Raw genomic sequence first — 14,616 nt, 5'->3', positions numbered from 1 at the left:
GTACGCTAGTACTGCACTATTGCTGCATATCTCTTTCTTTGTTCGAACATCTTTACTATTTCCATCTTTTGTAATTGTTTGTTTTGTTATAGCACACTTCTTTCGACTACTTTTATTATTTGATGCCATATTAATCGCTTCAAGATTATCGTTTCAAAATTATACAGCTTAATGAAACAAGAACCAACATGTATTGATTCAGGCCGTGTGTAACTCAGGTCGTTGCAGTCATGGCCTTTAAACGGTTGTTTAAAACTGCATTTTAATAACTTCATTCTACCAAAACAAAACAAAATTGGCTAATCAGAACCCAAGCAACAACGGTAAACGCTATGAGATGTAATTTGTAAAAAAAATCGCGTATTGCGAATTCGCGTATATCGAGTATAGCGTACTGCGGGGACCTACTGTACTATACAATTGAAAGTGACGGTATAACGCCAAGATTTCCCGAGCAAACATGCCAAAAGTGATGTTTTCTCACATGGTCATTAGGTGTACGATTTCATTAGCATCGGAGCGGCAAATTTTGACAAACACGAGATACACACGTGCAACAGTTAGTTCATCTGGCACAGAGGAGGTGGTTAGAGATCGTTAGAATTTTCCAATCGTCATCCAAATTTGTTCCAAGGAAACGATTCTCGATGGGGGCCAATAAACCTTTTCGAGGGCAAGTTCTGGTGTAGGCGACTTCTATTCCGCTGCGGACCGATGGGGACAAAGACGGGCCGGTACGCACCTCTGCAAGGGAGCGACGGTCGACCGTGATTCACCGTGACCTAGCGGAAGATTTCCGAGGGCCAAAAGCAAGCAACAGGTGTCCGCAACCACCGTGTCTTGTACTCGTCAGGGGCCTGCGTGTGCTCTGGTAATTTATATTCCCTCCGTATGTTCGCCCGAGGCCCGGAGACACCCTGATCGCTCATAATCCACCCCTCGCTTCGACCGAATCCCAGCCCGCGGGAGGTAAACAAAAACCAGACGCAGCTTCTGACAAGCGGTGACAGGCTGGGTTGACAACGCTCGAACGCGGTCCCCACCGAAAGGTGGCGATCATGCCATCAGGTCGTGTGTTTCACCGTGAGGCGGGACTACCGACACTCTGCGGTGTTTATAAATGGGTTGCGCGATCTCGCACTCACGATCGGTATGATCGTCTTCTTGGTCCACGAAACGTGCACGGTGTGAGGCGAGCGTACAACAAGCTCTCCCAACCGGAGAGATGGGATCGGAGAGATCTGCGGTGTGGCTATGCGGCGGGATTTATTTTGATTCGCCCTCCCCCGACGGAACGTGACTTCATCGGAAATTCTTGACTTTCCGCTGCGGATGACACGAGAGCAAGGAACGGAAGCACGGGGCGGTGGTCGGTGACAAAAATAATCTGTAATTACGCGCGGGGATCGCGGTAGCGGATTGTCGCTTTTCATCAACTCGCTTGCCGAAGGTTGCGGGAAGATTTCAAGGGCTTGCGGTTTCATCCGCCTCAAGCGCGAGAAAGCGTCGAAAGACCATGGGATAGGAATTAGGCGGCGGGGTGCGGATTAAATTACACACATCGGCCAAGGTGAAGCATCGCTTTACGTGGTTGATGAGGTTAATCTTGCCGTCCGTTGGGTTATCGGTGTCTTAATCGGTGGATGGCAAGCATCGGAGATATGGACGATATCTCCTGAGGATATCGCACAACCGGTGGAAAAAGATACGAACTGTGCGGCTTACGGCTGCCAGAAGAATTCAGATCATTTAACCTAAAACTCAAGGTAAACAGTGATGCGGTTTTAATGATGTCTTGCCACGAGTGTTTAATTGGCGTGTTTTTGAGTCCTCAACATTCAGTACAAGCTGTAGAAACATCTGTTTCAGAAGTTTACAACTATTTCAAGGATGCTTTTTCTTTGTCATCGCTTCTTTAACGAAATATATTGTAAGAGTTCTATCAGACCCCCCTCAACGTAACAGTAAGATACTAACTCATTGCGAGTCATCGAACCTACAAGTCCCAAGGAGTTCTTCTGGTATCACCCATTTCAATCTCCGAGCAAAACAGAGAGATCGTGATATGCAAGATTAACAACGCAGGAGTAAAATACTGATCCAAATCCGTGGTTCCCAACTCCAAATACGAATACTTTTGCTTCCAGCATCCGAAGTGCGGAAGCGAATATCTGGTGTAGGCGAAGTATTCCAAGCTTCCAACAGTGGGTTGGCAATCCTGTTCGCCATTGGGCTTCCTGGATGTTTGTCTCTGATTAATTGTGTGTATTATCTAGGGTATGAAGAACTAATGTCAAACCATCCAGTAATAAAGAGTTGGTAGAAAAGAACAAGTAATGTTCAAAGCTACAACGAAAAAGATCGCGGAATGTTTTGCGTAGTCTATATTGCAGAAGCTGAAGCGATGGTTAAGGAATTACGACTAAATACCGCACGGTGACTCGTGATCGTGGGTTTACCGAGTACCTTAAAGGTGTTCGGTGCCGAGACACCCTCCGCAGAGGTTGAGATTTTCAGATCAAACGATCTTGCGAACGCGAGCGCACCCTTTCATCATCGTCATCGGCGGCTTGCTTGGGCCAGCGTGCGATTGCCGCAGGCGCTATGTCTCTTTCTATTGGCCCGGCGTTGATCTACTTTCGATTTTTTTCCCCTACAACCTCACCACCTGCAACCACCCCCCTTGGGCATCGTCACCAATGTGGGTTCGTGATTTGCGCGTGAATTGCGCGCGGTTTCGTTACAGCCACAGCGCAACTCCACTCTACTGGGGGGTTGGGGTGTTGTTGTATCAGAGAGGTACAGATGACGAAAAGGAAAAAAAACGACCATGGGTGCCTTCACTCGACCCCTGAAGTCGGGGTTGGTTCTGCTCGGAAAGCTTGCGGCCCAAGAACTAGTCAGCGAGAAGTTGTGTAAGGGAGTCGCCTCGATTGCGGTCAACCGCGACACAATCGGTCCGCCTGATTACCCAAACACCTAACGCGACTTCCCGCTACGGAACTTACCCCCTCGGAGCTCGCGGTACTGGCTGGAGTTACTAAGCGAAAGAATAAGCCACCACCCCGACGACAGACGTGCCGTATCCGCTGTTCCCAGCAAACGGGCGTCGCGCTTTCGACTGCTGCTACTTTAGGGGCGGAACGCACTGCCATCTAACTACACGAAAAAGCACACACAACACACCCCGTACCGGACACCCGACCGACCGCTGACTCTGATGACGGTGTATATGGCAATCGCACATCCGATCGGCGATGCTGCTTATGGAACACGCGGTTCGGAGTCACTTCGTTTTGCATCGCGTTCGCGCCTCATAGCTTGGAGACCGCGAGGTGTATACTAAACTAAGCGCGCAACCAGCGAGAGAAGTCCACAACAGACGCTGTGGGCAATCGAGCGCGTGCGCGCACACTTAGTGTGGGATGGGTCAAAAGGGGGCAGCTTGGGAAAAATTATAACTGGTATATGGTTCGGCATTTCCGATCGAGAAAAGCCTCGATCTCGAACAAACGGGAGCTTGCCATTTCCCCACATTTTTTTATTTTCTTATCCATAAACAACACAACAACACAAATCAAAGCACAATGCAAAATAGTGGTATACTTGTTTCTAAAACCCTTTCCTTTAAGAAATTATCTACCACAAGCAACCTAGTTGAGACACGACCACAAAGTATTCTACAATGGACGCAAGACAAAGACATTAAAGAGACACTGCGTATAATTGACGAAATGGATCTGTCTGGAAGGTCGCGCATTTCCATACGTGACACTTTGGAATATTCTATGAGTATTCTTTTGAATTGTAAAAATAAAAATAGAGGAAATGCTTATTCAATTATAAAAATTCTATAACGAAAGGATTTTTTTTTTTTTTTTGAAGAATATGTTTGGTTCTTGATGATGATTTTATGAAACATTAAGACCTCTTTCGGTATGTAAATTGAGAAAAATGATACAATTTATCTTTTCAAATAATCGAAGCGTGTGATCAACGTTGATTGGCCGAAACAATTTGGAAAGAAATAAATAGTATTCTAAAATAAAAACAATCGAAAATTCCAATTGCAGAATTTGCACCATGGATGATTCAATTTTTTTGCTTATTTCCAGTTACATCGAAACAACATAATGGTAAAAAATCAGTGACTCGACTTCGAAGCAAAAATTGGGAATATAAAAGTACGTGTTATATGCGCAAAATTGAGGGTAAGTTTATAGAGACTGAATGAATTCTTTTTAGTTTTAATGATAACAAACTTCTCGTCGACAAAGAATTGCTTATTCCTGAACCCATATTATCGAAAAACCACCTGTTATCGTGTTCGTATAAATTGGATTTTTGATACTTCTAAACGGAATCTTACCCCACACTACTCTACTACTCCACTGCTTGCGCTGTTGCTGCTAGTAGCCGCTCTGGCTCACCAAAACAAAAACAACACCAGCAGCCGCTCGCGCCCCACGTGAACGGTGGATTAAGCTCGCTGGATGGTTCATAAATCGCAAGCCTATCTAACGTACGGTACACCCGACACACCGTGTCCACTACCTTCGCGCACGTTGTGTTCGGTCTTTGCGCTTGCCCATATCTGGCCACAACTTGCCATCGGGGTAATGCGTGTGCGTGTACGAGCGTGTGTGTGCGCGCATGTTTTTCCACCGTGTCATCGTCACCCTCTGGTTGTGCTTACTATATTTTTTTATATTGCGCCCCGTGCAAAGTGCTCCGAGCCAGCGATCGACCGCAGAACCGATCCGAACGAACCTCAGACAAGGTCAGTCACAGACGGTCGAGACCCGGCCCGGCCTCTCGCTGGGAATCCTACCCACGGCGCGTGACTCATGTTGGCCCGGTCCAGATGGATGACACATGGCCTTTTACAGGTCGGATGATTTGTACCGATGCCGAGTGACGCACACCCCGGGGCCGTTTGTAAGACTCACTGACGATCCCCACCCGAGTGGAGGCAAGGTTTTTCTTCGGCGCCGATGTGCAAGAAAGACTTTGTGCCCGCGGGTAAGGATATGCTGCGTTTGTCAGACGCAACGGAGGTAACGCACAGCATCCAAAAACACACATGTGCAGTCACAAACCTGACGGTCACCAAGCGATGTGTCATCGGGTTAGTTGTCCAGCTGACCCAATTTAGATATTTGTTGTTTATCCCTTCCTCGAGCAGTGTGTGGCGTGTAAAACACATCAAGCAACACCGATCACCATGGCAACAGCACAAAACCCTTGCCTCGCAGATGAAAATTAGCACCTACTTCGGTGAGCACGCGCTTCGCCATCCGAATCCGGCCGCCTGGCTGACGTCGGCCTCGGCGGGTCGCGATGAGATGGCGCCTAAATTTGGCAAAACTGCGCTTGCGGTATGCGTTTTTCTGCATCCATTAATGGAGACGGAAACTGCCTTAGTGGTCGTGTGCAATGCGTGCGGGTAGCATATTCAGGCGGCAGTGCGCCAAAAGATCATTCGGTCGTGAATCACGGCCACCATCCCCCGGGAGGGTAGGGTAAGAGGGTTTGCCCACCAAGTTCACCTCCGGGCCAGAGGAGGGCAGAGGGAGGGGGTAGTTTTGTAGCTCTTTCCTCCTTTTCCGAAGGTTTTTACCTTACCATCCCTCGAAGGACGAGTTTCTTTTCGTGTTTCCTTCCTTTCCAGACGCTTTACCCCTTGAAAAATCGATCGTTTTATTTTATGCTACACGGAGCACCGTCCTCGCCATATCGGATGCTGATGCCTTCTCTCCGGCTTTCGTACGGAAGATTTGCTTTCCGGCCCTCTTTTCGGCTACCTTCTTCTCGTGCCGCTGGCAGTGGCCATAAATATTTTGGGAACCTTTTGGCAAACCTTTTGGATGATTCAACCGTTCGCGTCGTCGACATCGTTTTGCAACGGGCGTTTTTCACACACAGAGACTCTGAGGTGTACGTTTTCATTCTCCTTATTTTTTCTTCCATGGGAGTTGTTATCTTACTTGCCTGAAGAGATGCTTCAAGTATGCCGGCAGCGAAATCGCGAAAAATAAACAGATAGTAAACAACGGCGGAAACGCACGACTGTAGTACACACAGACACACCCCACTACCAAGACCACCGAGCCGGGCACTTGATCGAAGAAAGAAAGAAAGGTATAACAAGATCTTCAAACCAGGAAAAAAAAACAAGAAACAAGATCTGCGAAACTGGTCAACAACATTCGAGTGAATAAAAAAAAAAGAAATATCAGCGGATTAATGTGTGGCCCTCTCCGTGGGGCCCTGCTGTCCGCACCGATGCGTACTCTTCCTGTCCACGGCATGGTTTATCGCGTGTGTTTGTGTGCGCCGTATCTCGTGTGTTTACGTACAGGCTCATCGTGCGTTTTACTTCCCTTTTACTTTTTCACTTCGGATTGGTTCCGACCGAGCAAAACGGTTGGCAATTTCTTCTTGCACCTCTTGACGGAGCCGTCATGAGCGGCCGCTTCTTTTGCACACCCTCGGACACACATGGACGATCAAGAGGCTGGCACAGTGGGCAATTTTTGAAGAATGTGCAATAGCTTTCAAATTTGTTTCAAGAAAAAGCATGTGTCAAAGTTTGTCAGAGTGTCATTAGTCATAGAAACCATTAAATCACCCCGAAAACTGCATCCAAGAGGAGGTAATTGTTATGGTTGAAGTATAAAATAATAATGATTTTAACACTTTTCTGCTTTTGAACTATGGCAATGTATATATGTTACGAATTATATATCTGCAGGTAAGATTTAGAAAACAGCGGATCAAACCCTTAAATACTTTCGATTACTGAGCTGGCTAAAAAAGAGTCCAATCCATATTTGGTCCTCACTCAGTTAACCCACGCCTTGCAAGGCAAACAAACGGTAAGCCATCAGCTGGTAGATAATATTCAAACATACCTCCAACGAAAGAAACATAACAAAACCTTCGAAAGATAATTTCCTGCACCCATTCGGGGCACACTAATTTCACCGGCGTCCATTCGTAGCAACGAAACGACAGAGAATGGAAACGACCCAGTTTGTTCGTGGGCGCCATAAATGATTCTATTTATTGTGCTTTCCAGGGCTTGATAAGAAAATAGCGAGCGGGCGCGATTAAACCAGCTGCACCCAGCGATTTCCACCGGATTGTGGTGCCACGGTGCGCGCAGAAGAGATTAGCGTTTACCCATCCTTCTTTTGTGCTTAATTTAATTACACCCAGCACCGAAATGGTCCGGCGCAACTACATTGTTGGACCGTCGAGGGACGGGCCCGGTTCACGACGACGTGGTTCAACGAACTTAAAAAAAAAACGGGGAACGGAAAACAAAGCGGCCAGCGATGTGATCTGATCACCTGATTTTTCCATGCCAGCAGGGCGCGTTGCTAGTTGCGCATGCCTATCGGCGAAATATGCCAATTTTGTCCATCGCCATCAGCCCACAGTGAGTGTATGCTTTTTTTATCTCTTTTTCCTCTAGACAAGTGGGGAACCAGTACGTTTGATTCATTAGAAAACGGCCCCAACAGGGCCTCCGGCCATCTCGAAGGTAAAGACGGTAGGACGCCGCGTGAAGGTACGCACGTTTGTGTGCAAGTTCGGCTGTTTTTTCTGAACGATTTTTTTCTCGTTCCGTTTTTCTTGGCATGTTCGCGAAAAGATTGGTCAAGCGCGCACGTGAAGGGACGACCGCAAAGCAGCAAGCGACGACGGGTCGTCACGAATCGCGTAAGTTTAATCCTTCAACATTAGACGAGTCAAGCGAAGGCACAAAAGCGTCCGCGAGCGAAGGAGAAGGGTACTTATGATTTGGTTGATCCATTTTGAAGCCTTTCCTTTAATGGAAAGTTTAGCCTAACCGGACGAACAGCCCCGGGGCGATACTTCCCGTCTGCTTGGGTCGTTTTATTATTGCAAAAAACAAAAACAAAAATACAACAGTAAATTACTTTGGGTTAGGAAAAAGAACTCACCTATTGAATTATGGACAACTTCCTTCCTTCCTTCCTGCTGGCCGGGTTCAGCAGTGGAAGATGTCGTATGGGCGGCACGCCGATGGGAACGTGGTGCTCGTCGTGCGAAGGTTTCGATCGCCATTTCCGCCCTCCGTGGCCATCGAGTTCGTGTTTGACGTTTAGAGTACAATAAAAAATATACTATGCGAATCGATCCGTGTTTTCCGTTCGCTACCTTCGGTTCCAATTCCGACAGGGAAAATCAGATGAAAATAGTAAACACAACAAATCTTCTCTCTTCCCCCGCTACGGAGGCCCTCTCATTGGCATGCGCTCTCCCTCTCTCTATCGCTCCTGGTTTTCCCGATGCTGATGTTTTTCCAGCTAGTTGCAGGGAAAATCTCTCCGCTCCAGTAGGAAGGATTTTCTCTCACAATTGTTCAGGGAAACCGCTCCGACGACGGTGCTGTTATCGTGGAAGGATACTCCTCCGATGAAAACTGCTCGAACTCTAGAAGGTGAATTTGCGATGTACACAAACTTGCACGCACACGTACCACCTCTTCCTGCTCCGTGACCACCACACACGCCACTCGGTGCCAAAATGGGAAGGAAAAATGCTTCCTTGAGCACTGGAACTGATTTCACTGAACACCTTTCCTTTGCGCAGCTTTCACTCGCGGTAGGCGGCCGGACGGATGGAATTTTCTTTCGTGTAGTTTTCGAGTAGCACTTACAACACACGGCACGGGACGGGAAATCGAATGACCGATACACTCGATTCCTGCGCCATTTACAATTGTATGCCGAGAATCAGAATAACGCCGCACTAGCAAACTGGAAACAGCAGCCCGACATTCTGTCCACTCGTTTCCCCGTGGCTGCCCAGTTGATTATGTATCTGCTCGAGGCTTCGATTCCATTGAGGATTCGACGGAGCACCAGCACTCGATATGATTTCCACTCCACAGCAGCAGGCACTGACCCGTTTGATTGATGCTATTACCATCAGGGATCGATACGAGCCTCGGCGAAGAAAGCCAAACAGAACCGCACAATTTACAACAAGCTTCGCGAACTGGACCACCTAAAGGATGGTGGGTACGCCGTCCCGCAGGGTTTCTTCCCTTTGCACTCTGCTTCTCACCAGCGCAGCGACGGGCTGAAAAGACTGCACTTGCATTCTGCACCGCATAAAGAACGAGGTGTGCTTTGGGCAAGCGCTTTTCTTCACAATGAGACGACTGTTGCTGGCTAGCAGCTGCCACAGTGCAGCTTGAAATTGCAGTTTTACTAGTTCCTCGTCGTCACCTCCGCGATATCGAACGCAAACTACTTTTATGACGGAAAACTGGTCAAAACGCTGCAGACTGCGCTGTCACAATGACTGTCAAATCAAATGTCAAATACAAGACCAAGCTTCTTTCAACAGCGCCTCAAACACCTTGGTCTCAAGTTGCAATAATTTGTGAATTTGTGAACAAATTTACAGTACCAATCTTGATCTTGTTTACATGTTTCCTATTCAATGGGAATTTTTCATCAGCAATCAATAGAAAAAGCATACAGAACACACCCTTTAAACGCTCGCCAGAACTCGTTGTTCTTCAACAAAAATTGCTCAATAAACTGATGACAGGTTGAAGCTTCTCTCCTGTTCTATTCTTCTATTAACTACAGAAATTATAACTTGGAATATGGCCAGGACAATCATATTCTTCAAAATACGAATGTTGCTGGGATTTTTTTTAACACACTGCAATTAAAACTGCTCGAATACCAGTCTGCACATAGTACTCGAAAACTGTGTTAATGCAGCCTCCCCATATGTTGCTGTAGCGTAGCCTTGGTATCGTTGTCAAATGACGTCATGACAAACAGCTGATCGATGCGAGTTTTTGAAACAGTTTAAAATGCAACGCATAGCTATTGTTGTTTAAATTTATTATTTAGATTCGCTAGTATTTTTTGCTTAAAATCATTTTTGCAAGAAAATTGATAGTTGTATGTAGTTGTTTATTTCACAATGCTAGCAAAATGTTTGATGTAAGAGTGGTTGGAGGATTAAATAGGTAAAACACATTCCATCCATTATTCATTCATCATCAGCTGCATGCATCGGCGAAAACGTCGATCAAAGCAGGAAAAATGTAATACTTTTCCAAGCCACCATATTCCTATTCATTTAGCTAGCTCATGTTGCGTCCAAGATAAGACGTTCGAAAAGGATGTGCACTGGCAGGGGTCGACGCTGTTCCGAAAGCAGCGAAAATAAGGAAGTTTAGGAACGGGCAAGCAACTGCGATCCTGCAAGAAGCAAGTCGTCTTTTCAATTTGCACAATCACTCGAGTGCACCGATTCAATCTAATTGGATTGGTACTCATCCATATGCATTCATCCCCGGTGTGGCCATGCGATCCCTTTTCCGGGTGGGCGTGTGCTGCCCAAAAGCCGGTAAATAGAGACTGCTCATGCAAAGGAACCAAACGGTAACGGTAACAACCGTACAGAGAGATAAAAGAAACCTGAAGCTCACTTAAACAGCGATAAAGGAACACCATTCGCCAAACCCGCGAGACGGTTTGCGGATCCCTTTGGCTGGAGTGAAAAGAAAATTGGTGGCAAAATAATTACATTTCTGCATTTCCACATTTCGGGACAATTTTTCTTGCGGACATTGAGTTCAAACGTGGAGTTGCCTTGCCACCCGGCGGTGGTATAAAAATTTACATTCTATTTTCATCCCGACGTGTTCTTTTCGAGGCGAGCGTTCCTTGGCTTTTTCCCGCCTAATGGTCCTCGGGATGGGTTTTCCATTGCTCGATGTCGGAAAAAATGAAGTCATAAGTGAAAATATACCCGCCCAAATGTGCTCACCTCGGAAACTTAACGGACTTGATGAAAAAAATGGTAATGCAGGTCTTTCACGAAAAAAAGGATCATCTTTTGCTTAACGAAGGAAAAGTACCATCGTTTCCTTCATCAGCTGAAGAAAAAACCACACTAACAACAATCCGTTTCATGCATGGGATCGTAACGTTTGTCGGATCTCTTTTGGAACGTTGGTTTTGCTACTTTTCGATGGCCATTCAAAAAGGCCAATGTAATCATAATCATGAATGAAATCTTAACTTTTCTGGACCCCTGCACATTTTAGCAAGTATCGCCATGTTTAATTGTGTAAACCATCTATGCTGGAAGTATGAAGAGTTCACAAAATTTGTCTGGTGCTGGTCTACGGCACATAAAGGTTTCAAAGACGATCGTTATAAGAGAATGGAGCAAATAGACCAAATAAAAAAAGAATATTTGAAACACGACGATCCTGGCTTTCCATTAGTAAAAATTATGCCAAGAAATGCTTATTACAAGATAAAACCACGAAGAAAAGAGGGAAAGGAAAAACCTCATTCAAAGCAAGTGGCACACTTGGTTGCAGAAACACCATCACTTATGCTGACTTGAGACAGTTCCGAGCGGCGGCTGCGGTGTCGTTCTATGCAACCGTTTGCAGCCTTTTGATGCCTTCTTGGCTGCAAAGAGCACACTATCGTTTTCCAGTAGACTGCTCACGACCGACGAACGTCCTTCCCGAGGTGCTGGTTGTCAAAGGCTTTTGAATATCTGAAAGCCCAGCCTGGCTACAGGCACTGACAGATAATGATGTCGGTGCTAGCTCGTTGAAATGGATGCACGTGTATGTAGTTTTTAATTTTCATTTCATACATTCACCAAGCAGAGCACCATTTCATATTGCCTTGTGGTGAGTGTGGGAGCGAGTGTATGTAGTTTTTCCTCGTCTGCCTTGTTTCACCTGACTACGGCTGTAATTGGCGTAATTATGGACAATTTGAAGGCTGCTTTCTGGCCGCCGTACTGCGGAGCCGGTGCCTTCTGCTGTCGTCTGGATGGCTGCACTTAAGATGCCGGCAAGTGACGGAAGAGACTAATATTCATTAGAGCAGCACACACGGCTGACCGGAAAGAAAAGAAAGGAAAAAGGTAAACAGATGCACGTCTTTGGGCTTGAATATGTCTGTGAAATAGAATAATGAGTCAATGGGTTTGCTAAAGCTGCCAGCTTGTACGCCATTTTTACATTACCGTCGGTATTAGGCTTACGTAATGGAACGGTAGCTAATTATTGGCCACCGAGAAAAGCCTTTCAGTTTTCATCAGATGATTTTACCGTCGAAGATGTTCTGTGCGCTCGTTGGGTAGCAAACATATGGAGCATAAATGCTGTTTGGCTATTCGGTAAGATAACAATTTAATTGGGGGTTTAACACATTAAAACAAACAAAAAACCACTGGAACGAAAAGGTTAGATTTAAAACTCATGTGTTTTTCAAGTATCTATTTGTTCGCAAACTAAAGACAGTAACTCATAGAAAATTTAAGTGAAATTATTGAAAATCCAGTCAATATACCCTAGAGGAAAAAACAGGGCTTACAAATAAGTGCATCTTAGCATTTAGAAAGTTTAGAGGGTTATAAACATATTCTATTGAATCTTAACATGCAGAAACTCAAAATAATTTTAACGTTATGAAATTACTTATTTGCTAAAATTATTAAAACCAACCATAACTCATCAAGGAATACACTGGATAACTTTTTCTAAACATCGAGAAATAAATCAGATCTACCACCAGATTCTTTGTCTGCCCCTCCGAACTCATATCTGGATAGCAAGTTTACAAAATAATGCACTAAATTGTCGCTACCCTCAGGATAAACTGGTCAAAGTATCCTGGGAGTGCGATTCGGTGACAAATTTATGGAGTTCGCCGTCGAAGCAGAACACGTCGCCGATACGCATCAACGGTCTAATTGAAACTTGTGTGGTACTGCACGGTTGCTTCCGATTCACGACGAATGCGAATCATCGAGGGTTAAAGGCCTGAAGGATGGTATCCTAAAATCCGAAAACGAATGGATTAAAAATGGTTTTCTGGAAGACTTACGCTGTCCGCGGTTAGGCGTACAGTATTAATCATACTTGGAATTGAAAACGCCAGCAAATTATGAAATTCGTTCCACGCCGGGAAAGTTTAGATTTCCTATATGGCGGATGGAGCGAGAGGAAGATAATCCTTCCGGATGAGATAATGATCAGGGATCTTTACTTTGCCACACACAGGTCCGTGTACGTGTGTCTAGGGAAGTTGATGGAGCCGTGGGATAGGATAATGAATAGCGGATAGGGACAACAGTGGATGACCCGGTGCGGTCCTTCGAGAATCCCACCCGGAACGGGATGGCAATCGTTCGCTTAAAGGGTGAAGTTTTTGTTAGAATTAGAGGTATATGGTCTAATTTCGGATCGGGAAACAAGGAACACGTGCGACCGATTCCACTATACACACAGGAATAAAATTCTTTATTCAACAGTTCCGGTCATTTGACACATGCAGTGCTGCCAGTGTCATCAATTCAGTAGTTGTTCAAACCAGCTTGGTTCAACACTTCTTGTCAAACCAGGTTGGTTCAACACTCCTCCTCAACGCTGAACGTTTTGATGCCGATTGCCTCCCGATGTTGTCGAAGCTTCACCGCTTGCAACGGTTTCGTGAGTAGATCAGCTTGCATGTGCTCGGTCGGGCAATACTGCAGTAGCACGATGCCGTCCCGAACCATTTCTTTCACAAAATTGAATTTTGTATCGATGTGTTTTGCCTTGCGTTCAGCTCTGTCTCCGCTAACCATCGCAATGCAACTTTGGTTGTCCTCATTGACCACGACCGGACCAACCTGTTGTTCGCCAATATCTGCCATTAGCTTGAGGACCCATTTTACCTCCTGCAGACACTCGGCAAGGGATACATACTCGGCCTCGGTGCTAGATAGTGCCACACACTTCTGCTTATGGCAGCCCCATCCGATGAGCCCGCCGCCGAACTTAAAAAAGAACCCTGAGTTGGATTTGCGGTCGCTCTCGTCTCCTGCCCAGTCGGCGTCCACAAAACATTCCAGCTTCTGTTCGCTTCTTCCGAGGTAAAGTACGCTGTCCAGTGTACCCCTTAGGTAACGTAGTATTCGCTTAGCCTCATTCCAATCCGCTTCTGATGGATCTTGTACTCTCCTTCCCAGAATGGCTGTAGCTATTGAAATATCGGGTCTACTGGTCACAGCAGCGTACAACAGAGCCCCAATAAGACTTTGGTACGCTTTCGCCGAATCCAACTTCTTGCCAATCTCCTCCTTTCGTTTTAAGAAGCCGGGATCCATCGGATATTTTGACGGCTTTGCATCTTTCATGCCGAATCTTTCCAGAACTCTTTCCAAGTAGGCTTGCTGATCAATACAAAATTGTCCTTTGTTTAGCCTAACACGTATTCCAAGAAAGAATCTTAGATTACCCATGACACTTATTGTAAAGTTCTGTTCCAGGACGTGGACCACCTCAGAAAATTCCTCCTCCGTGTAACAAATGACAATTACATCGTCTACGTAAATGAGTACAAAAATGGACTTATCCGCTTTTTTGCAAATGTATAGGCACGGGTCCGCCGTTGATTGAATGAAACCCTTAGTTTTCAGTACGTCGTCGATTTTCTTATTCCAAACACGAGCTGCCTGCTTGAGCCCGTAAATACTGCGACGCAGCCGGCAGACTTCATTCGGTTTACCACTCTCGTACCCTGGTGGTTGTCGCAT

General features: G+C 45.9%; 1 protein-coding gene across 3 annotated transcripts in view; it reads right to left on the bottom strand.

Annotated features, from left to right (window-relative positions):
* The window catches only part of LOC131259143 (microtubule-associated serine/threonine-protein kinase 4), a 29,615-nt gene extending 20,362 nt beyond the window's left edge, over nucleotides 1-9,253 (bottom strand). Inside the window, exon 1 of one of the 3 annotated variants that reach the window (XM_058260569.1) lies at nucleotides 7,974-9,253. The gene's annotated coding sequence lies outside the window, so the exon portion shown is untranslated. Of the gene's footprint in view, nucleotides 1-3,008; nucleotides 3,031-4,369; nucleotides 4,435-7,973 lie in introns of those variants that run through there. The other 2 variants (XM_058260570.1, XM_058260571.1) reach the window with 2 other exon arrangements.
* Between the last annotated feature and the right edge of the window lie 5,363 nt (nucleotides 9,254-14,616).

Source organism: Anopheles coustani, chromosome 3, assembly GCF_943734705.1.
Source record: "Anopheles coustani chromosome 3, idAnoCousDA_361_x.2, whole genome shotgun sequence".
Taxonomy (NCBI): domain Eukaryota; kingdom Metazoa; phylum Arthropoda; class Insecta; order Diptera; family Culicidae; genus Anopheles; species Anopheles coustani.
This window is presented reverse-complemented; position numbering and strand designations above follow the sequence as displayed.